A 20,003-nucleotide genomic window follows, 5' to 3' on the forward strand; every position below is an offset into this window, starting at 1 on the left:
TGTCATGGGTGAAAGAGCAGAGAGGGAAAATAGGAGGAAGTATGACATACTTAAGAAAGTTGTGAGAGAGCATGGAGAGGAGAGAGTGCTAATTATGGGTGACATGAATGCACATGTGGGAATACTGGGGGAACAGGTGAACAGGAATGGTGAAATGCTTGGAGAGTTTGTTGATGAACTGGAGCTGGAAAATCTGAACGTTACTTTGGCAGAGGGGCGTGTGACTTGGAGTGCAAGAGAACAGGAATCGGCAATTGACTACATGTTGGTGAATGGAAGAATGCGTGAAATTGTGTCGCACATGTGGATAGATGAGGATGGTTTGGTTGATATTGTGTCCGATCACAACATGCTGGTTGTGGAGTGCTTGATGCAGGGTGGGAATGAAGTGAAAGTGGCAAGTAAGAAAAAGAAGTGGAGACTGAGAGATGTAGGGTGGGAGAAATTTCAGGTTGATCTGAGTGAGAGAAGCTGGGACGACGAAAGTGTGCATGACGTGGAGCGTCTGAATGAGAAACTGGTTGAGGACGTGAGGGGTGCTGCTGAGAACCAGATAGGGTTTGTGAGAGTAGGTAGAAGAAAGAATGTATGTAAACCATGGTGGAATGATGAAACCAGAGCGGCTAGGAAGGAGCGAAAGAGAATGAGTAGACAGTGTAGATGGCTGAGGAAAAAGAGGCATGAAAGCGATGAGGCAGAGAATGAGTATCTGAATGCATGGGCAGCGTATGTGAAGCAGCAGCGGTTGACGAGACGAATGATAATGAATGCTAAAGTGAAGAGTGAAAGGAGCGTGATTCAATCTTTAAGGGAGAAAGGTATGGAAGGTGACCGTGAATGGTACAAGTTCATGAGAGGTGAGAATATGTCAGGCAGTGTTGGTGTGGAGAGTCTAAAAGTGGAGGGTGTAGTTATAACAGAGAAGGATGGAATCAGGGAGGCAATCAAAGGGTTCTGGGAAGAAGTAGGTGGGGTAGGTGAGATGTTTAGTGTGAGAGAAGAATGTGTAACACTGGAAAGGAAGAATGCAGATGAACTGGATGAAAGAATCAGTAGGGATGAAGTGGAGAGGCGTGTGAGAAGGCAGAAGAATGGCAAGGCAGCAGGTCCAGATGATATACCCTATGAGTTCTACAAGAATGGTGGGGAGGTAGTGATAGACAGAATGACTGAGTTATTCAACCGAGTGTGGGATGAAGAGAGAGTGCCAAGAAAGTGGAATGAGAGCCGAGTGTGTCTGTTGCATAAGGGAGGATTTAAGAGTAAGAATGAGCTGAAGAACTACAGGCCAATTGCATTAGTGAATACAGTAGGTAAAGTTTTCAGTGCAGTGTTGAATGAGAGACTGTGTAAATGGATTGAGAGAGCTGGAGTGCTGGGTGAAGAACAGAATGGTTTTCGTAGGGACAGGAGAGCTGAGGACAATATGTTTGTGGTGAATGAAATGATTGAGAAGAAAAAGAAGGATGGGGGTAAATTGTACCTAGGTTTTTTGGATATAGAGAAAGCTTATGATAGAGTGAACAGAGAAATGTTAGGTAGAGTCTTAGAAAAGATTGGATTGAGTGCAAAGATAGTTAACGTAGTGCAAAGTATGTATGTGGACACAAGAGCTAGATACAGGCTAGGAGACATAGAAACAGACTGGGTGAAGAGTGAGAGAGGAGTTAGGCAGGGCTGTATATTGTCACCAACCCTTTTTAGCCTGTATACAGAGGAGCTAGCAGCCAGGATGAGAAGAATGAATGTAGGGGTAAGTGTGGGGAATGATAAAGTATGTGTGCTCCTTTATGCAGATGATGTAGTTGTTATGAGTGAATCGGCAGATGAGCTTCAAAGTTTGTTGGATGTAGTGGATGGCTATGGTAAAGACTTTGGAGTAAGGTTTAGCAGAGAGAAAAGCAAAGTAATGATTGTGAATAGGTCAGAGGATGAAAGTAATGTGGTATGGAGACTTGGAGAGAATGAGTTGAGACAGGTGCAAGAATACAAGTACTTAGGGATGTGGATGAGTCCTAGTGGGTGTGCAAAGGCAAAAAATGAAAAGATAAGTATGGTAAACCAGTGGGTAGGTCGATTGGGAAGCGCGGCAAGGATGAGAGCAAGTAAGTATGATGTGTTGAGAGAAGTGTGGAAGAGTGTGGCTGTGCCATGTATAATGTATGGTATGGATGTGATTGCATGGAATGAAAGTGAAATTGATAAGTTAGAAGTGGGCCAGAACAAAGTAGCAAGGATGGCACTGAGTGCACCGAGGTGCATAGCAGTTGAAGCCTTGAGAGGTGACATAGGATGGAGCACCTTCAGAGAAAGACTGACAAAAGCCACACTTAGGTACAAGATTAGGCTTGAGAGAATGGATGATGCAAGAATAGCAAGGAAGGTGTACCTGTGGAATGAAAGTGGAAGCAAATGGAGGAAGAGATGCATGAGAATGACAGACAGGAATGGATTGCAAGTTGTGTGGGCGATAAGAATGCCTGGGAGGAATCAAAATGAGCGTGAATGGGTGGTAAGAAGAGGAGGAAGAGTGGGAGCCGAATGGGATGTGAGAAAATGGAAGAATGAGATAGACAAAGAAATGAAATGTGTGGGACTGAATGAATGGAAGAATGAGATGGAAAGAAAGAAGACCCTGGAATGGTACAAGGAGAAAGAGGCTCCGAGGTATGAAAGGTGGTATGATGGAAGCCTGGGCGGTGATCTTCTCTTCCGAGCGAGGGCACAGTGTATGGATGTGAATGCAAGGAGTTACAGGTGGTCTGAGTCCCGCAGCAAAGTGTGCCAGATGTGTGACATGGGAGAGGATGAGACGGTGGAACATGTGGTGCTGGAGTGTGTGCAGTATGCCAGAGACAGGAATGAGATGATGCAAGTGATACTGACTGAGTTAGGGCATGATAGGAATGAAAGAGTGGAGAAGACAGGAAAGGAATGGATGGTGTTGTTGCTGGGACTGTGTAGAGAGGCGAATGAAAGGATGATTGAGGCGGTGAAAGAGTTTCTGGAGAGAATGTGGCGTGCCAGGTGTATGAACAATTAGGATAGAGGATACTGTTCGTTTCTCTTTTTTTTTCCCCCTTTCTACAGGAGTTGCCGATCCAAAGGCCTGGCTCAGGAGTGATCCTGTGCCACCTGTACCATCAAGATCAAGATCAAGATCAAGACCTCACGCTTTTATATAGTTCGATAGATAGATAGATAGATAGATAGATAGATAGATAGATAGATAGATAGATAGATAGATGGAGAGATAGACAGATAAACATTTGTAAATAGATAACATTCGTATAGATACTGTTTTTTGTTATAATGTCACTATTTTGTTTTATTTCTCATGATTACGCATAATTAAAGTATTCTGAATCATACATTACGTTTTATCATACATTACATAAAACGTAATGTATGATGTAATGTATGTTTTTATTGCATAGCTAGCCAGCCTTTCTGCGTAATACAAGCAGAAGCACTGTGACTAACCCTTTCCTTGGCTGCCTTGACGCGAGGGCACCACCAAGGCTGCGGGAACTCGTGCATCGGCCAGTAGAGTAAATAAAAGCTCTAGTGTTGTCGATATCAACACCACGCGGCTGATACTCTCTCGCCCTTCATTAAGGAACACAAAGGAGAGACAAGCACTATGTTTCTGTGTTTTGGCAAGGCTGTTTGTGATAAGATGCTATCTGTTGTGAATTATTGTAATTATTATTATTATTATTATTATTATTATTATTATTATTACTATTATTATTATTATTATTATTATCATTATTACTTCTTAAATATTCTTGCAAAAAGGAGATGATATTTGTTCTGTTTTATAAAGTTTTACGAAGATTTTTCATCGATGTAAAAGTTCATATCTACAGACAAGGAGGTACTCGTATGAACATTTATTTCTCCTAAAATAAATCAATGAAACAAACAAAGGAACACACAAAACACATGCAACTGTGATACTGAAATACATGCGCACGATTTTCATAAACATTCTTACAACATGGACATACTTTTTTTACCTATCTGTTTTATGAAGTTATGCTAAGAGGCGAGAGACGAGCAGGCAGCTTCTGTGAAGTGGTGAAAGGTCGCTGAGTCAACCGCCTTTGCAGCGCCTGTGTGTGTGTGTGCGTGTGTGTGTGTGTATGTGTGTGTGTGTGTGTGCCGGATGAAAGGTGATGTGCCGCCCCCTAATTTTTATTTCCCATTCAGTACTTTTACCCTATTGCCTATCTAATAAATTTCATTATTAATTACTAGCTTATTTTTATATTAATTTTTATATTTTTAGGTTAACCTTTATTAAAGCAATAATTTAAAATTTCTCAAAGTATATTGAATTGCACAATCTATCTTTTCAACGTAACTGAAACGCCATACTAACTTAGCTCTACTTTGATTTTTCCTGTCCAGGCTCACTTTCCAGTAAGCCTACTATGTTACGACTTATCTCATTTTGGTAATGAAAGCGACGGGCGATATGTACATGATTTAGAGCTTATATCTAACTAAACATATTAAATTTAGTTTACAATCAAATCCTCCTTTTAATTAACTATTTAAATTAATATTCCGTACTAAATAAATTTTTATTGTAACCCATTTTAACTTAAGCATTAGCTGCACCTTGATCTAATATATTTAACATTATTATTAATGTTAAATTAATAATAATATTCTTTATTATTATTATTAATTAATTAATTATTATTAATTAATATTCTTCAGTAATTTATTCTATAAAAATTACCTAATAATGATGGTATACATACTACTCTACAAGCTTAAGTAAGATTCTTCGTGGTATATCGATTCAAAAACAGGTTCCTCTGACAAGACTAAATCACCGCCAAATTCTTCAAATTTCAAGTACATAACTTTAAATACTTAGGTTTATAAAATTACTTTTTAGTATAATAGTTTAGTATAATAGTTAAAATATAATTTTTTATTGCTTCAGCTCTAATTTTAACTTTTACTTACATTAATCTTTACCTGTAAAAAATAATTCAATTTCACCTTTTTATCTTTCAGGTATTTTATAATTTATTTCCGCTTAACAATAACCCAATAAATTCTTATTTAACCTTAGAGTATAACTGCAACTGCTGGCACAATATTAATTAGGTTTTAACTAACTGCTAAATCTTAATTTTTTAAATTATTTAATACTACATGCTGAGAATTTAAACTAATAAGAAATTTTCTTATTATTAACTAAATTTCTATATGTTAATTTTAAACTTACATACAATTACATGCAAAAACTATCATACAAAATCAGTAATTATTATAAGAACTAAAGAAATAATATATATATATATATATATATATATATATATATATATATATATATATATATATATATATATATATATATATATATATATATATATATATATATATATATATATATATATAAATTTTGTTAGATCATATTGACCTAATTTAATTTCTATTTTTTTAATTTTTTTTCTTATCTAATTTCTTTAAATAACTTTTTTTTCTTTAATTTATTTTTTTTAATAATATAGTGCCTGATTTAAAAGGATAGCTTTGATAGAGCTAATAATGTATTTCTTATACCTATATTATTTATAGTGGATTTACAATACTGCCTTAAAGATCAAAACTTCATGTGCCCTATACACCAACAAATAACATCTTAAAGATAAGCTAACTAAGCTAATGGGCTCATACACCGTAAATGAAAGTCCAACCTATCTCTTTTTAATGACCTTTCCAATTTCTTATTTTTTATTCTTTTGTACCTTATTAACCGGTACTTCCTTATCGATTTGTTCTTCTTCTTGATTTGGAGCTTGAATTGGACTTGAATTAAATCTACTTTCATTTATTACTTTAATTGCAATTAAATTATGTCCTTATTCAACAGAAGCTGAAATTAAATATTTCCTAATTCAAGCTCTAGCATCAACGATTTTAATTATATCTAGATCTATTCATATCTATTCAAATGATTTTTCCTGTATTTTAATTACTTTATCTTTAATCTTAATTAATGATGCCGCAAACACGTCTCTGCAAAGGGCCCATTGAGGCACACGCGGCAGCTCCTCGCGCCCCAGGAAGCTGTCACACTGGCGAGCCTTGCATTCACTCAGGCACACTGTGGGCGTGTTAATCCCCTGGCTGCTGCGGCGACTTCTCAAACTCGGGGAAAACTGTCCAGTGCAAGTTGAATATGGAAAGACGCTGATGGTGTGACCGACGTCTGAGAAATGACGGTGCATGGCGAATTTTGATCCTTATTGATTCTGACTCTTAAACTTAGCAGTTGTGGAGAATCTTGGCATTATGATACAGAGTGGTGTAGGGGCCAATATTGACTGACTTTTATGTCTTGCGCACGAGCTTTGCAAGGTGTTGTGGTGAATATTTTATGATTTCCAAAAGACTAACGTTAGTGGAGGTATTGACGAGTAACGAATCAGTGTGGATAACAAATTTACTTTTAACTATATCTATGTACTGTCACGACCAATACAGTTCTTTCGGAACTCGGCAAAATATTCTGGTATAGATGATAAATCAGAGCTCGTTGGTCGGCAAAATATTCTGGTATAGATGATAAATGAGAGGTCGTTGGTGTCAGTAGCAGTGCTTGATATACAATGATGAATGTCAGATTTTAAGTGACGATAACTTTACCGTCACTACACAAGTATCAGTTCTTATTCTCGTGTACAACCCGTTCTTGGCTATGATTTCTCTTTAAGAATGTTTGCGAAGAACGTCACTACCATGTATTTGGGAAATCGCGGTGAATATCAGGTTTAATTGAGGAAATACACAATGATGTTACCTGCGTGTGGTACTAACGAACGTGAGTGAAAGGTATATATTGCTTGGTGTCTGTTACCTGCACCATCCCTTTGACTTGTGGCTTCTCACACATAAAAAAAGGTATGATAAGGGTTTAGAGTTGTTGTAATTGTCTGCGTTTTGAAACAACGAGAAACGGATCTAAGTAGTTTTGGCATGGGAGGAAATGTTCAAAAACTACACAAGTCAACAGGAAGACTGAAGGAGTCTTGGGAGCAGAAAAGGTGATATTTCCCAGTCACACCATAATAATCGCGGAAGCCCTGGTCCATCCTAGAGCCAGCCCTGAACCAGACCAGCGCCATCCCTGAACCAGCCCTGAATCAACTAGCCTTGACAGTAATAGACATCAAGATACATCGCTGCCGTTACAAAGGTTACAGCATAACATTCATCAGTATCAGTCGACCTTGACCGTCCCGCCAGTGGGGTACGGGTGTGTTTGGGTAGCAGATAGAGGAGCGTGTGAATAATGGAGGGTGGCTGGAGGGACAGTAATGGTGGTGGTGGTGGTGGTGGTGGTGGCGCGTGGTATATCCCTTCCCTTGCTGTGTGCTTTAATCCCTTTACTGCTAAGGGCATCTCTTATTAACATTCGGAGCTCTGTAAGGATTTATTTGCATGGACACATTGAGACATGAGAGTGTATAGAAGGCTGATTGTGCCTTTTCTTAGCTTGAAAACTATTTAATTAGCTGTAGCATAACAGTAAGTGTCTGAAAAGTGTATTTTATTATAAAGAAAAAATATCTAGCGGTGAAAGAGTTATTAATTTGGCCGGTAATGAAAATAATGCGCTTGTTGCTTTTGGATAACGATAGAGAATGTTGGTGGTAAGACTGCAGGTATTATTGTGACTATTGAAGTACTTGATCGCTTCTTGTTATCAGTGTCTTTTGAAATTATACTTTAAACTTGCACTAGATCACTTCATCCCAGTCCATGCTGACGTGTGCTTCAGTCACTGCACCGGTGATGGAAGTGTGGCGCTTGTTACGTCATCTGAATAACCCTACACAATGTTACTGACAAAACTGTAGGTATTAGCATTACCACTGAAGTACTTGAACGTTCTGCTGTCAGTGTCTTTTGAAATCGTATTAGATCACTTTGTTCACCTTCAGGGTGCAAATGACCCTCGCTTACATTTTTTATTTGTATTTCATTTATTATATTTACGTATATGTGAAGGAAATTAGCCTAGGCCATCCACATGCAAAAAAATAAAAATAAAATAAAATAATAATAATAATAATTAATAAATAAATAAATTACATAGAAAACAAAAAAAAAGAATAGATAAATCAGAAAGTTATAGAATAAAACAGGAGGATTGAGAAAAGCCACTTTTCCTCACTCTTCACCCACAAAAGTAAATAAATAAATAGATAAATAAAAAAAAAGCATGCATATATAAAGGCCACATTGGTCCCAGAGGTGCCTTGATAAGTGGGTCGCGGCAGTGGATACACTCTTAAATCTGACGTCCAGTGTGATTCGCCAGGCGTGGGTAATGTAGCCAGCACGTGTGCCCCGTGACAGGCCGTCCGTCTTGCTGGGAGGGGAAGGTGGCGGCTGAAGAAATCAGGTTGGTACTGAGAGGAGAAGGAAAAGGGGAAGAAAAAAAGCAATTGCAGTATTAGAATTCATTAACCAACTGTATTCTCCTACTGTACTTCATTCTGTCTTCCACTGTAGCCTTCCCTCACTCAGCGCACCTTTCCCGCTCTCCTCTCTTATCTATCTTGCTTCCAGAATTACGTTTCTTCTCCATAAAAAAAAAAAAATGTTATATCTTTTGGGACGGATCATTTCACTGTGTCTAATACATTTGTCTAATATAATCACTAAGAAGTGACCCATATTCCTTACTAGCGACCACTCCTCGCACACTCACCACCTCATCCCAGCTGCCTTGCCAAAGCGCCACATGATCCGAGATATCTGGCGCTTTTTATTCCATTAACTAACTCATTCACTCTTCCTTCTCCTCCCTTCTAACCCTCAGTCTTTTTAATATATGAAGGAGAAGAAACACGGCCACTGGGTCAAGCCGCGAACGAGTCACCACCAGAGTCTCGGGAGGGAAGTGCCGGGGGCCAGGTGGCTGTGAGGTGCACTGCTACGCCCACTCACTGAAGTTTGCGAGTTCGATCCAGGCTCAAGAAAGTTTCAGGGGGGATGAGGAAGTGCTCCCTCGTAACCTGGGCGGCGCCATCATCGTTAGTGCGGCTCCATAACTCAGTGTGGTCCCAATTTCCTCTGTCGTTAATTTACGGTAGCAGGAGTAGCAGGTGGCTGGCTCGCGGTGGTAGCAGCTGGGAATTCGCACCTCGTTCGTAGCTGGCGTCTGTAAATCGGTTTTAAGTGATGCGCTGGATGTTAATTATGCGTCCTTTTAGTCCGAGTCGCTGCATTGCTTGACATGGAAAAAAATTGTCACGGATGTTTAGCTTTGGAGAGCCCATAGAAGCAAAAGGCAAACAGAAACGCAAGCTTTTTAATATGATGTTTTATTTATTTATTTTTTTTTTGTGGCGGGACGTAAGTACATTTTGCTCACTAAGCGTAATAATTGTTTCAATCTGTTTTAATTTCTCTGTGTCTTATTTAAATGTTGATATTTTCTTTACTACTACTACTACTACTACTACTACTGCATTGTTAGGTTGTCTTCCGTTCCCCCCCCCTTCGTTTACATTTCTTCCGGTTATCATCCATTACAGTTTTAATATTCTTTTATCCTTTCTTTCTTCCGTGTTCTCCTCTTTCTTTTCCATCCCTTCTCTCCTCGTCCCTTCCCTTCTATTACCTTCCATTCCATTCACCTTCTCTTCAGTTTCCTTTTCCTACCCTTCACTTACTTCCTTTTCCTTCTCTTTCCCTCCTTTCGCTTCTTTTATTTTTATCAATTTCCCCTTCTTTTCCCTTCTCTTGTCTTCCCTCACTTTCCAAAGATTTCCCTTTCTCTTCCCTTCCTCCTGCAAACCGGAGCACCTCACGAGAGTTTTCCAAGGTGTCTGGCTTTCTTCTTGAATCCTGTATTAGCGTGTCTTGAGGCCCACAAGCAGCCCCGTGCCCCGTGCCCGTGTCTCTGTACCATTCCCTGCCTGGCCCGTCCATCGCTACACACTTCACTCCACGCAAACACTAACACTGGCGAGTGTGTGTCGAGGAAAAGTGTAGATAGGTGTAGATGCTGTGACAAGACTTCTTTGCTGCCCACTCATGCTATGCAAACACCTCAGATGCGATATCGGCGGAAGGTTTAGTTATATATGAATGCTGAGACAAGACTTCTTTGCTGCGCACTCATGCTATGCAAACACCTCAGATGCGATACCGGCAGAAGGTTTAGTCATATATGAATGCTGAGACAAGACTTCTTTGCTGCACACTCAGGCGATGCAAACACCTTAGATGCGATACCGGCGGAAGGTTTAGTTATATATGAATGCTGAAACAAGACTTCTTTGCTGCACACTCAGGCGATGCAAACACTGTAGACGCATTACCGGCGGGAGGTTTAGTTATATATAGCTGCTGAGAAAAGACCTCCATCGCTATACACTCTTGTAAACACTGAGAGGTGATAGCCGCCCAGTGTGTGAACTGTGTACTGAGTGAAAGTCTAATTATGTGTAGATATTGGTACAAGACTTTCATCTCTGCACACTCAAGCTATGCAAACATTGAGGTGATGAGGTGAGGTGTGAAACAAGACCTCACGATTACATAAGTCTGTTCTGCAATTAGGTCAATGCAATTATATACGCGCCTTTCCCCCTTTTACAGACTAATTACAAAGGACACAGAAGTGAATGACCGGATTCCTGGGATGCTTTTACCGACTGAAAATAGTCATAGCAAATACCCTTGGAAGCCACAACAGCATCCACTAGATAAGCTGAGATAAGCCAAAGTGCGCGAGCCTCGGAAATGTTTGTCTGTCCAACGTCCAAGGTAGTGATGTCCTATCGTACCAAATGCCTCAGACCAGAAAGTGATATCTGGCAACAGCAACGTATGACTCAAGAACATGAGAAAGTAAGGAGACCCGGAAAGGTGAGGTGAGGAGTCTGAAAAAAAGCCAGGTGACCTACATAAGGCAGCTCCTGAATACTTAAACATTCCATCTGCCATCGCTATCCATAAGCTTTTTTTCTTCCTTTCTGTAGCCTTGGCCAGAACCCGTACTGAATAAGAAATGTATTCAGCTTCCACTTATTGCATTCCGAGTTCTTAGTCTTTGTGGAACTCTTAATATAAACTCTTTAACATTTAGGTAGTAGATATATTAACCTGTGTTCGATTTATAGGTACAGAATTAGATTTTATGATAGTGACTCTGCTTTGGATAACTGTACAGAAAGTTGGTTCCCATGGATGGATAAAAATAATGATAAATAAATAAATACATAGATGAAAAAATAGGTCACTATTTTTTGTATTACGTATATCGACAATTCCATGAAGATATGATAGGAAATTTACGATTAAAAGTTGCATGTATTTGAAGAATGACAGACTAAACGTGATGAACACCGGCATGTAATGGACGTGTGTGTGTGTGTGTATGTGTGTGTGTGTGTGTGTGTGTGTGTGTGTGTGTGTGTGTGTGTGTGTGAGGAATTCACGTATCTACATTTACTTATGTTTTTATTTATCTATTTATTATTACTATTTTTTGATAAGTATGTGTTTGTCTCTCATCAGATTTAGGGAAACCACAAGGGAAATAATTTTGATTTATTTTATTTTATTACTTGGTTTATGTAAGAAGCGTTTAACCAAAGGGTATAACAAGACGGAAAAAAAGGCCCACTGAAGGTGCTAATCCCCAAAGAGTAGAGCAAAAAGGATTATCCAGATTAGAGAAGTGTGTTGAAACCTTTCTCTTCAAAGTGTTCAAGTCATACGCAGGAGGAAATACAGAAGGTGGCAGGGAGTGTAGTGGCTACGATATGACAGTGTTGTGATTCTGTATTATGGGCCCTACTGAATATTGCATCTGTTTGACATTCGTATCAACACATCTCGTCAATAAACATCTTTCTATCTATCTGTCTGTCCGTCTGTTTATCGATATATTTGTCTATTTATCTATCTTTCTTTCAGTGTCTGTCTATCGGTCTGTCTATCTGTGTATCTATCATTCTATCTGTCGATTTATCTATCAGTGCGTGGTCGTGGGTTGAGGTGTGACAAAGGAATGAAGTACAGTGAAGTGTCTAACACTAATCATGCCAAGCCGCTGCATGACATACTATCAAGTACAATAAAATTCCACATAAAATAACGTGTAAAAATCCTCGGTCAGTAAATAAAGTGGAAGTATTTGCTGTACATACACTGAGAACTGTGTAGCCAAATGTGTGTGTTTTGCATCCAAGCTATTTATTTTTTTTTTTTGAGGCTCGCTGCTGCTGCTGCTGAGGAGGGAAGGGAAGGGAAGGGAAGGAGCGGCTGCGTTCCTCACCCAATACGATGGTCTGTTTATGACGTGACCTCGGGGAAGGGAAGGAAAGGGCAGGGGAGTGAGGGAAAGGGACTGGGGAGGGAAGGTTAAACGATGAAGGGAAAGGAGGTGTGGGTGGGGAGAGTATGAGACGAGGGAGGGAAGGGGAGGGTAGGGTTGGGATGGACAAGGATACGGTAGGGGGGTGAGGGAGGTGAGACAGTGAAGGAGGAGGAGGGAAGAGAGGAGTGAATATGGAGAGAATGGGAGGGAAGAGGAGAGGAGGGGTGGGACAGATAAGGGGAGAGTAGGGAAGGCAAAGGAAGAGAGGCCTGAGATGAGAAGAGGAGAGTAGGGAAGGAGGAAGAGGAGGGGAGGTGGAGGGAGAGGGGTGGTGAGGGAGAGGAGGAGGGTAGGGGAAGGGTATTGGGGGAGGCAGGAGAGCATAATGGTCCGTCTCTTCCTTCTGGCGTGTCCTCTGGTGGGCGCCGCTTACCACTCAACTAATATTCCTCTTTTTCTTTATTTTTTTTCTTTTGTAGTATTGCATTTTTATCCCTTTTCCATTGAAAAATTCACTCCTGGATAAAAGAAAAAAAAACATTTATCTGAACTCGTAATGAACAGACAGGTGTAGGGAGGTTGTGTGATTGATAGTGCAACTCGTGAAAGTAAAAAAAAAATAATCGTCATTGAGAGTAAGAGCCGCAGCAGCAGCAGCAGAGAGAGAGAGAGAGAGAGAGAGAGAGAGAGGAGCCATAGTCAGCTTAACATACAGGAAAACACGAGGGGGTGTTCATACCGTGGTTGTGTTTAACAAGGGCCACTGCAGCCATTTGGGCAACTCCCTGCGCGCTAACAAACTCGGCAAGTGAAAACGTATAGAAGGTTGCTTTTATGCACCCTCCTCCTCCTCCTCGTCCTCCTCCTCCTCCTCCTCCTCCTCCTCCTCCTCCTCCTCCTCCTCCTTCTCCTCCTCCTCCTCCTCCTCCTCTTCCTCCTCCAAGAGAGATGCATTGTTTTATTTATCTGTTTGTTTTATTTCATTTCATTTTAAAGGTATATATTTATTTATTTTTATTACTGGAAGTTGATTGTATCTTTAAACTTCATACTACTTTTGGTATACCGTTGTTGATTGTGTTACTAAGAATATATAAACGGTTTTTTTGAGTGCGTAATTCTGAACTTTAAAGAATAAACAAACACACCTAAGATGTATTAAACAAGAGGACACGAGCAGGCAGCCTACAGTACATGCACATTCCCTGGAGCAATAATGCAGCGCGGCGGAGAGCGGTGATGCGGTGATGCGGTGATACAGTGTGTGTGGCTTAATGACATGATCGGGGCAGCGTTAATCACTGTGGTGGTCGCCGCCACGCCCCGCTCCGAGGAAGCCTCAGGAAATGCTGGAGCCTTGTCTCCCCTGCAGCCTGCACCCGCTTATTGCGTACGACAGTTGTTGTTGGCAGCGCACCTCAGTGACTGGACAGGTGCAGAGCAGTTGATGGGTGAAAACTTTATGTGACACAGTGACAGACAAGGGCAATGTCTGGATGCATCAGCGAACACACAAGAACTGTCACTTTTGACAGAAAAGAAAGTGTTGTTGTTGTTGTTGTTGTTGTTGTTGTTGTTGTTGTTGTAACGTCTTGGGACTCTATCGCCTTTAGCTCAGGTTCTAGGAAATTTCCATGGGTGACTGATATGCTTCCTCAACCATGGCACTTCATGCAGTATTTTGTGAATTTTTTTACTTACTAGTGATTATTTATTTATTTATTTATTTATTTATTTATTCATTTATTTATTTTTGAAGCATTGGTCAGTAGAGGCCTTATGCTGCTGCCCTCCCTCCCCCACAGTGCTCCACCTTGCACTCGAAGCTTGCTATGATAGGCAACATGTGGTAGTTTTCCTTAAAGTTGATTTTCTTGTCACGGTATTTTTGTTTATTTACTTATTTCGTACGTTCAAGTTTGTTTAATATTACATCACTCCTTTTCTCCCTTCAAAATTCTTTAGACAACAAGGCAGAGGGAAGCTGTTCACGGGGATGCGGACACACACACACACACACACACACACACACACACACGGGAACGTTCGTGATCACAAGCACTACTCTCTCACTGCCACGCGGGGAACAAAATTAATGATTTCACTGTGGACTTTCAAAAATAGTGGAAATGTTGCTCTAAAACGTGTGAAAATATAAACACCGACGCTTCCATGTCACTCTCAGACCAAGATAAGCGTCTGTCTCAAGTGCATCTCCTCAGCCGCTGTTCTTCTTTAATCAGTAAAGCATCGGCCTTGCCTTGCTTGGTCTTACCTTTGTTTCCCTCGCCTTGAGTAATATGACACCGTCAGACTGCAGGGGGACATGAAGGCAGCGTTCTTGGGTCACTCATGCGGCACGGACGTTGATGGGGAGCGGCCAGGGCGACACTTTCAGCCTGGGGTTCTGTGACGCGTGGGCGGGGCGTGCTGTTATGTGAGGCAGAGGCGAGTGTGCGCGGATTAGAGAGGCGGTGCAGGGGACTGGGGAGAGAATGTGGGAGGTGTGGGGAGCTGATGGGGCTGAGGGAGAGGCTGGTGAAGATTTGCGAAGGAATGCTTGGCTTTTTGTGGAGGTTGTTACATTTCCTTATACAAGTGGAAGTCATTATGTAATGTGCCACGCACACACACACACACACACACACACACACACAGAGAGAGAGAGAGAGAGAGAGAGAGAGAGAGAGAGAGAGAGAGAGAGAGTAGTGTGTGTGTGTGTGTGTGTGTGTGTGTGTGTGTGTGTGTGTGTGTGTGTACCAGCATTACATTACGCAGCGTTGTGTGTTTCAGTGGTGGCTTTAGGGAGCAACAAACAATACATGAGGATGCACGAGCAGAGAGCAGTGTTGTGGCGGAGCTGCCGTGTGTTACTTGTAATGACATATACTGTGTTGTTATGGCTGTAGAAAGTCTGACACACACACACACACACACACACACACACACACACACACACACACACACACACATAAACACTCTCTCTCTCTCTCTCTCTCTCTCTCTCTCTCTCTCTCTCTCTCTCTCTCACATTTAGACATCACGTATGTTCTTCGTAATTTTTTGGATAGTTGATGTGTTAGAAACTTCATTCATTTATTTACTTGTTTTTTAATGTGTTGCTATCTATCTATCTGTTTATCTATGTAGGTATCTGTCTGTCTGTCTATCTAGCCATCATTCATTTATCACTCTCTATTTGAGCTTACAGCGTCTACAAGTTTCATTCACAGAAGCTTGGGTGCTCAGCCAGTTGTCAATGGTGAGAGTAAGCTTATAGCGTGGTGAACTCCACCGCCTTGAATCTCATCGCCTTAACTTAAATAGCTCATCAAAAAAGTTCGTGTCATCGCCTGTGCCTTTGAGTAACACTTCAAGTTTTAATTGCGTCACCCCTCCCAGCCTTGCACGTCTTGTCCTTACTAGGTCTGCTGGTAGGTTAATTGATACTTTGAGTTTAAGCTCCGCGACAGCAGGGTGATACTCGTATGTCAGCGCACGTGAAAATAGGACAACATAAATTATTGTAAGATAGATTAAGATGAAAATAACATGAACTTGATAGGACCTTGTGCTTATTATAATGGTCTTGGTGTTGAGGAAATGAACAATCTCGTGCATCTAACTTTATATTAGATAGTGTAGCAGCAGGTCTCTTGTTGTTTGTTCTTCCTTTGTGATTCTCCTCCTGCTCCTCCTCCTGGGCCTCTGATCATGCTCAATATTGCCCGTTAGCTTAAGTACACTCACCCTCCATACATGACACAGATAGCTCGGAGTGAACGGTCACTACTTTTGCTCTCGATCTGTGAAGGGCTGTGGATAGTCAAGAGCCCTGACAGTTGGTGACCATCATCGGGATTTAAGGTACCAGGGGTCACCGCTGCAGGGGGTAACTATACAGTGTACGGCGTCCTGTAAAGGGAAGTGCACTTTTACAGTGGTTGTACGGAGCTAGGGCCTGATTGACTGCTGCCTCTCTTGAAAGCGCCAGGCAAGGCTGCCGCACCACCTCTTTGACTCCACACTGTGTCTACACACACACCACACAGCACTGCCTACACGCACAGATATCCCAGAGCTAACAGTCACCACTACTACTCTCGACCTGTGACGGGCTGTGTTTGGAGAGGGCCTTGTCAAGTATTGATCACCATCGGGAACTAAAGTACCAGGGATCAATGTTGCAAGAGGAAACCAGCATGCGGCGTCCCTACAGGGAAAGTATGCTATCTCAGTGGATTGAACGGAGCTGGGGCCTGATTGACTGCTGCCTCCCTAGAAAGCGCCAGGCAAGGCTGCCGCACCACCCATTCGACACATACACTGTGCATCCACGTACACAAAGCATACACAACATTATATTTACCAAGCTTTAACACCTCCCCCCACAAACACTAGTAGTCAGACGTAGAGTACATTTTTCCTTTTCACTCTCTACTAAAATTCCATGTGGTTTTTCAATATCACATGGTTTCGCCTTTTTTCCTGCCAGCCTCGGCTGGAGGGAGGGGTGGGTGGGGAGGAGCCTTCTGCTTTGCTGTCCTGTCTCTATCACTGGTAGTTAGTAAATAGTCTTAATAAACAGCCTAGTAAGGACCTCAGGGTCTGTTGCTGTTTGTCTTCCTTTGTATTCCTTTATTCCTCCTCCTCCTCCTCCACTCTTCCCTACGTGCATGAGTCTTCTTATCACTTATCACTTAACTTCAGTAAATGACCATTATGTTCTTCATGTAGACAGTGATGCAGTTCATTAGTGGACGTGCATTACATGACCCACTGTGTGAAGTGTTCAGGTTCATATAGACTAGAGCAATAAGGTCATGTGTGTTCTACGTATGTATGTATGTTTTCTTATCTATTTACTTATTTATTGATTGATCTATCTATCTGTATCTATCTACCTGTCTATCGCTTTATTTATCAATTATGTCATTAATTATTAATTTCCTTGTTTCAAAAATTTTTCAATTTTTCAATGATTTATTCTTATTTATTTATTTTATTTAGTTATATCCATATCTAGATAATTAACTAGCTAGTTAATTCATTACTTAATTAGCTGAGTTTTAATGATTGCTTATCAGAAATAATCAACTACTAATTAGGTAGTTAAATAATTATACATGCATTTGTTTAATCATTTATGTATTGGGAGAAGTGTGCACTGCTGATTCATTAATTCATTCATTGCATTCATATTACTTTACTGGGAATCTCCGGAATTCTCATCCTGTTTCTGTATTTGCTCCTGTTTATTTTTTCAATTGTTTCAGTAACAAGTACCAAGACACTCCAGGAAAAAGAAAAGGACTTCTCTCAGTCTTCCTACTTTTATTTATTTATTTATTTATATATCAAAAGCTTTTCGTCTCATCAACTCCTCTCCTCTAACTGATTGTCTTCAGCCTCTCTCTCACCGCCGCAATGTTGCATATCTAGCTGTCTTCTACCGCTATTTTCATGCTAACTGCTCTTCTGATCTTGCTAACTGCATGCCTCCCCTCCTTCCGCGGCCTCGCTGCACAAGACTTTCTTCTTTCTCTCACCCCTATTCTGTCCACCTCTCTAACACAAGAGTTAACCAGTATTCTCAATCATTCATCCCTTTCTCTGGTAAACTCTGGAACTCCCTGCCTGCTTCTGTATTTCCACTTCCTATGACTTGAACTCCTTCAAGAGACTTATTCATCAATTATTCAGTGTTTCAAGACACTTATTCATCAATTTTTTACCACTGCTTTGACCCTTTTATGGGACTGGCATTTCAGTGGGCATATTTTTTTATTGGATTTTTGTTGCCCTTGGCCAGTGTCCTTCATACATAAAAAAAAAAAAAATAAATAAATATATATATATATATATTTTTTTTTTTCAGAACGAGCTTTGAATGTTCTTTTTTTTTTTTTTTCATCCGCTTCTCTCCCGCTTGGCCAGTTTCCCTGATACACACACAAAATACAACAACAGAAAACCTTTCCCGCTGACCTGTGAACACAGTCCTGTCTGTTCTTTCCTGCCCTCTCTCGCAGGTATGGCGGCGCCCTTGTGCTGCAGCTGTCAGTGTTCCGCAGCGGTAGGGTGAGGGCAAGTCACTATAACTTTCATGTTTTCTTTGTTTTCTTCTTTTTTTTCGTGTTTTATTATTTATTTTGTTGATACTTTTAATTACTCCTATTTTGGCTGGGATCTTTAAAGCCCTCGGCCTGTCATGGGTATTATTTCCATTGGCAACGGACATGATTGATGGCTATGACGTGTTTACTTTTTTCTCTTTTGTGTAGAATCTTTCTTAAACTATCGGTAGAATCGCAAAACATCCTTGAAAACCCGAATAACTTCCACTACAGGCAGCCCTTGTATTCTGAAACGCCTTATTCTCTGTTTGGGCGTATTTCTCAATGGACACAAATAATTGAAGGGATTCTCACAGGGATTTTTCTTGAGTGAGGTGTAGCGTCCTTGTTAAACCCCCACAAGAATCATGAAAATCTTAATAATATCCAGATTTCTGATTCAGACAGCCGATAGAGATGAATGGAGAAGATTGCGGAAGCCCTCTGTTCTGCACTAGAATAGAGAAAGGGGGGACAATGACAGTAATAGAGAGATGGTGGAGAGAGGGAGAGAGAGAGAGAGAGAGCACATCACCAGAACCACAAGTCTAGCAAGGATGAAGGCACGAAGAAGCAAAGGAAACACTATTGGGAAGGACTTTAGCACCGCGTGTGTATGAGTAAATAAATCCTGGTGTGTTGGATACAAAGGAAATATTGAACTCAGACTCCATGGCTTTCATTCCATTGTCTGCTGGTCTGTCTATATAGCAATGTGTGTACGTGTATTATGCAAATGTATGAACGTGTACGTGTGTATCTCTCTCTCTCTCTCTCTCTCTCTCTCTCTCTCTCTCTCTCTCTCTCTCTCTCTGTTTTCTTTGAGAACAGTATGAAGGAGAACAATATGAAGGAGAACAATATGAATTTTGTAATCAATAACTATTTTCTTTCATGAGAGTTTTCAAAATACTTCTTTTTCAGTCATCCCTTGTAGACGTTAAGAGGATGTGTGTGTGCTCGTGTTGCACAACATAGCGCGGTGTATTCAGTGGCAACAGTTTTACATTCATAGAAATGAAGGAACAGAAAGGAAGAAAACATTTTAGGGTCTCGAAATAAACACAAATTTCTCGATGATTTGCTGAAAACTCGTGGTGTACTCGTACTTGTAGAGAACGCACTGGAGTTCCCGACGAGAAGAACCGCAGTGGAAGTTCTGACGAAGGGTGGAGGGCGTCGGTAATTTCCAAGCAGTCCAGGATGTGTTAGACTGGCCGCAGTGGGTTTGGACTCAAGGCGAAGCGGAAACCGGTGCTTCTTGTGTTGGGGAGAGAGGAAGCCGCAGCGGGGAGTGTGTGGGCGAGGGCTTCCCCCACTGGTGTCCGTTACAGCTGCACTGAATCGTGGCTTTCCCCTCGCTGTCAGGGAGAAAATCCAAGTCTGGGAGTTGAAAAGTGAGGGAAGTGGAAAGAAAGAGGCGAGGCAGTATTTTGCAAGGAGGAGCACACAGCCACGCCTCTCCAGCCCTCGCCTTGCTTTGCTTTGCTTTACCACGCCTTCCCTCACTCCCTCAC

This window comes from Scylla paramamosain, chromosome 45 (genome assembly GCF_035594125.1).
Source record: "Scylla paramamosain isolate STU-SP2022 chromosome 45, ASM3559412v1, whole genome shotgun sequence".
Lineage (NCBI taxonomy): Eukaryota > Metazoa > Arthropoda > Malacostraca > Decapoda > Portunidae > Scylla > Scylla paramamosain.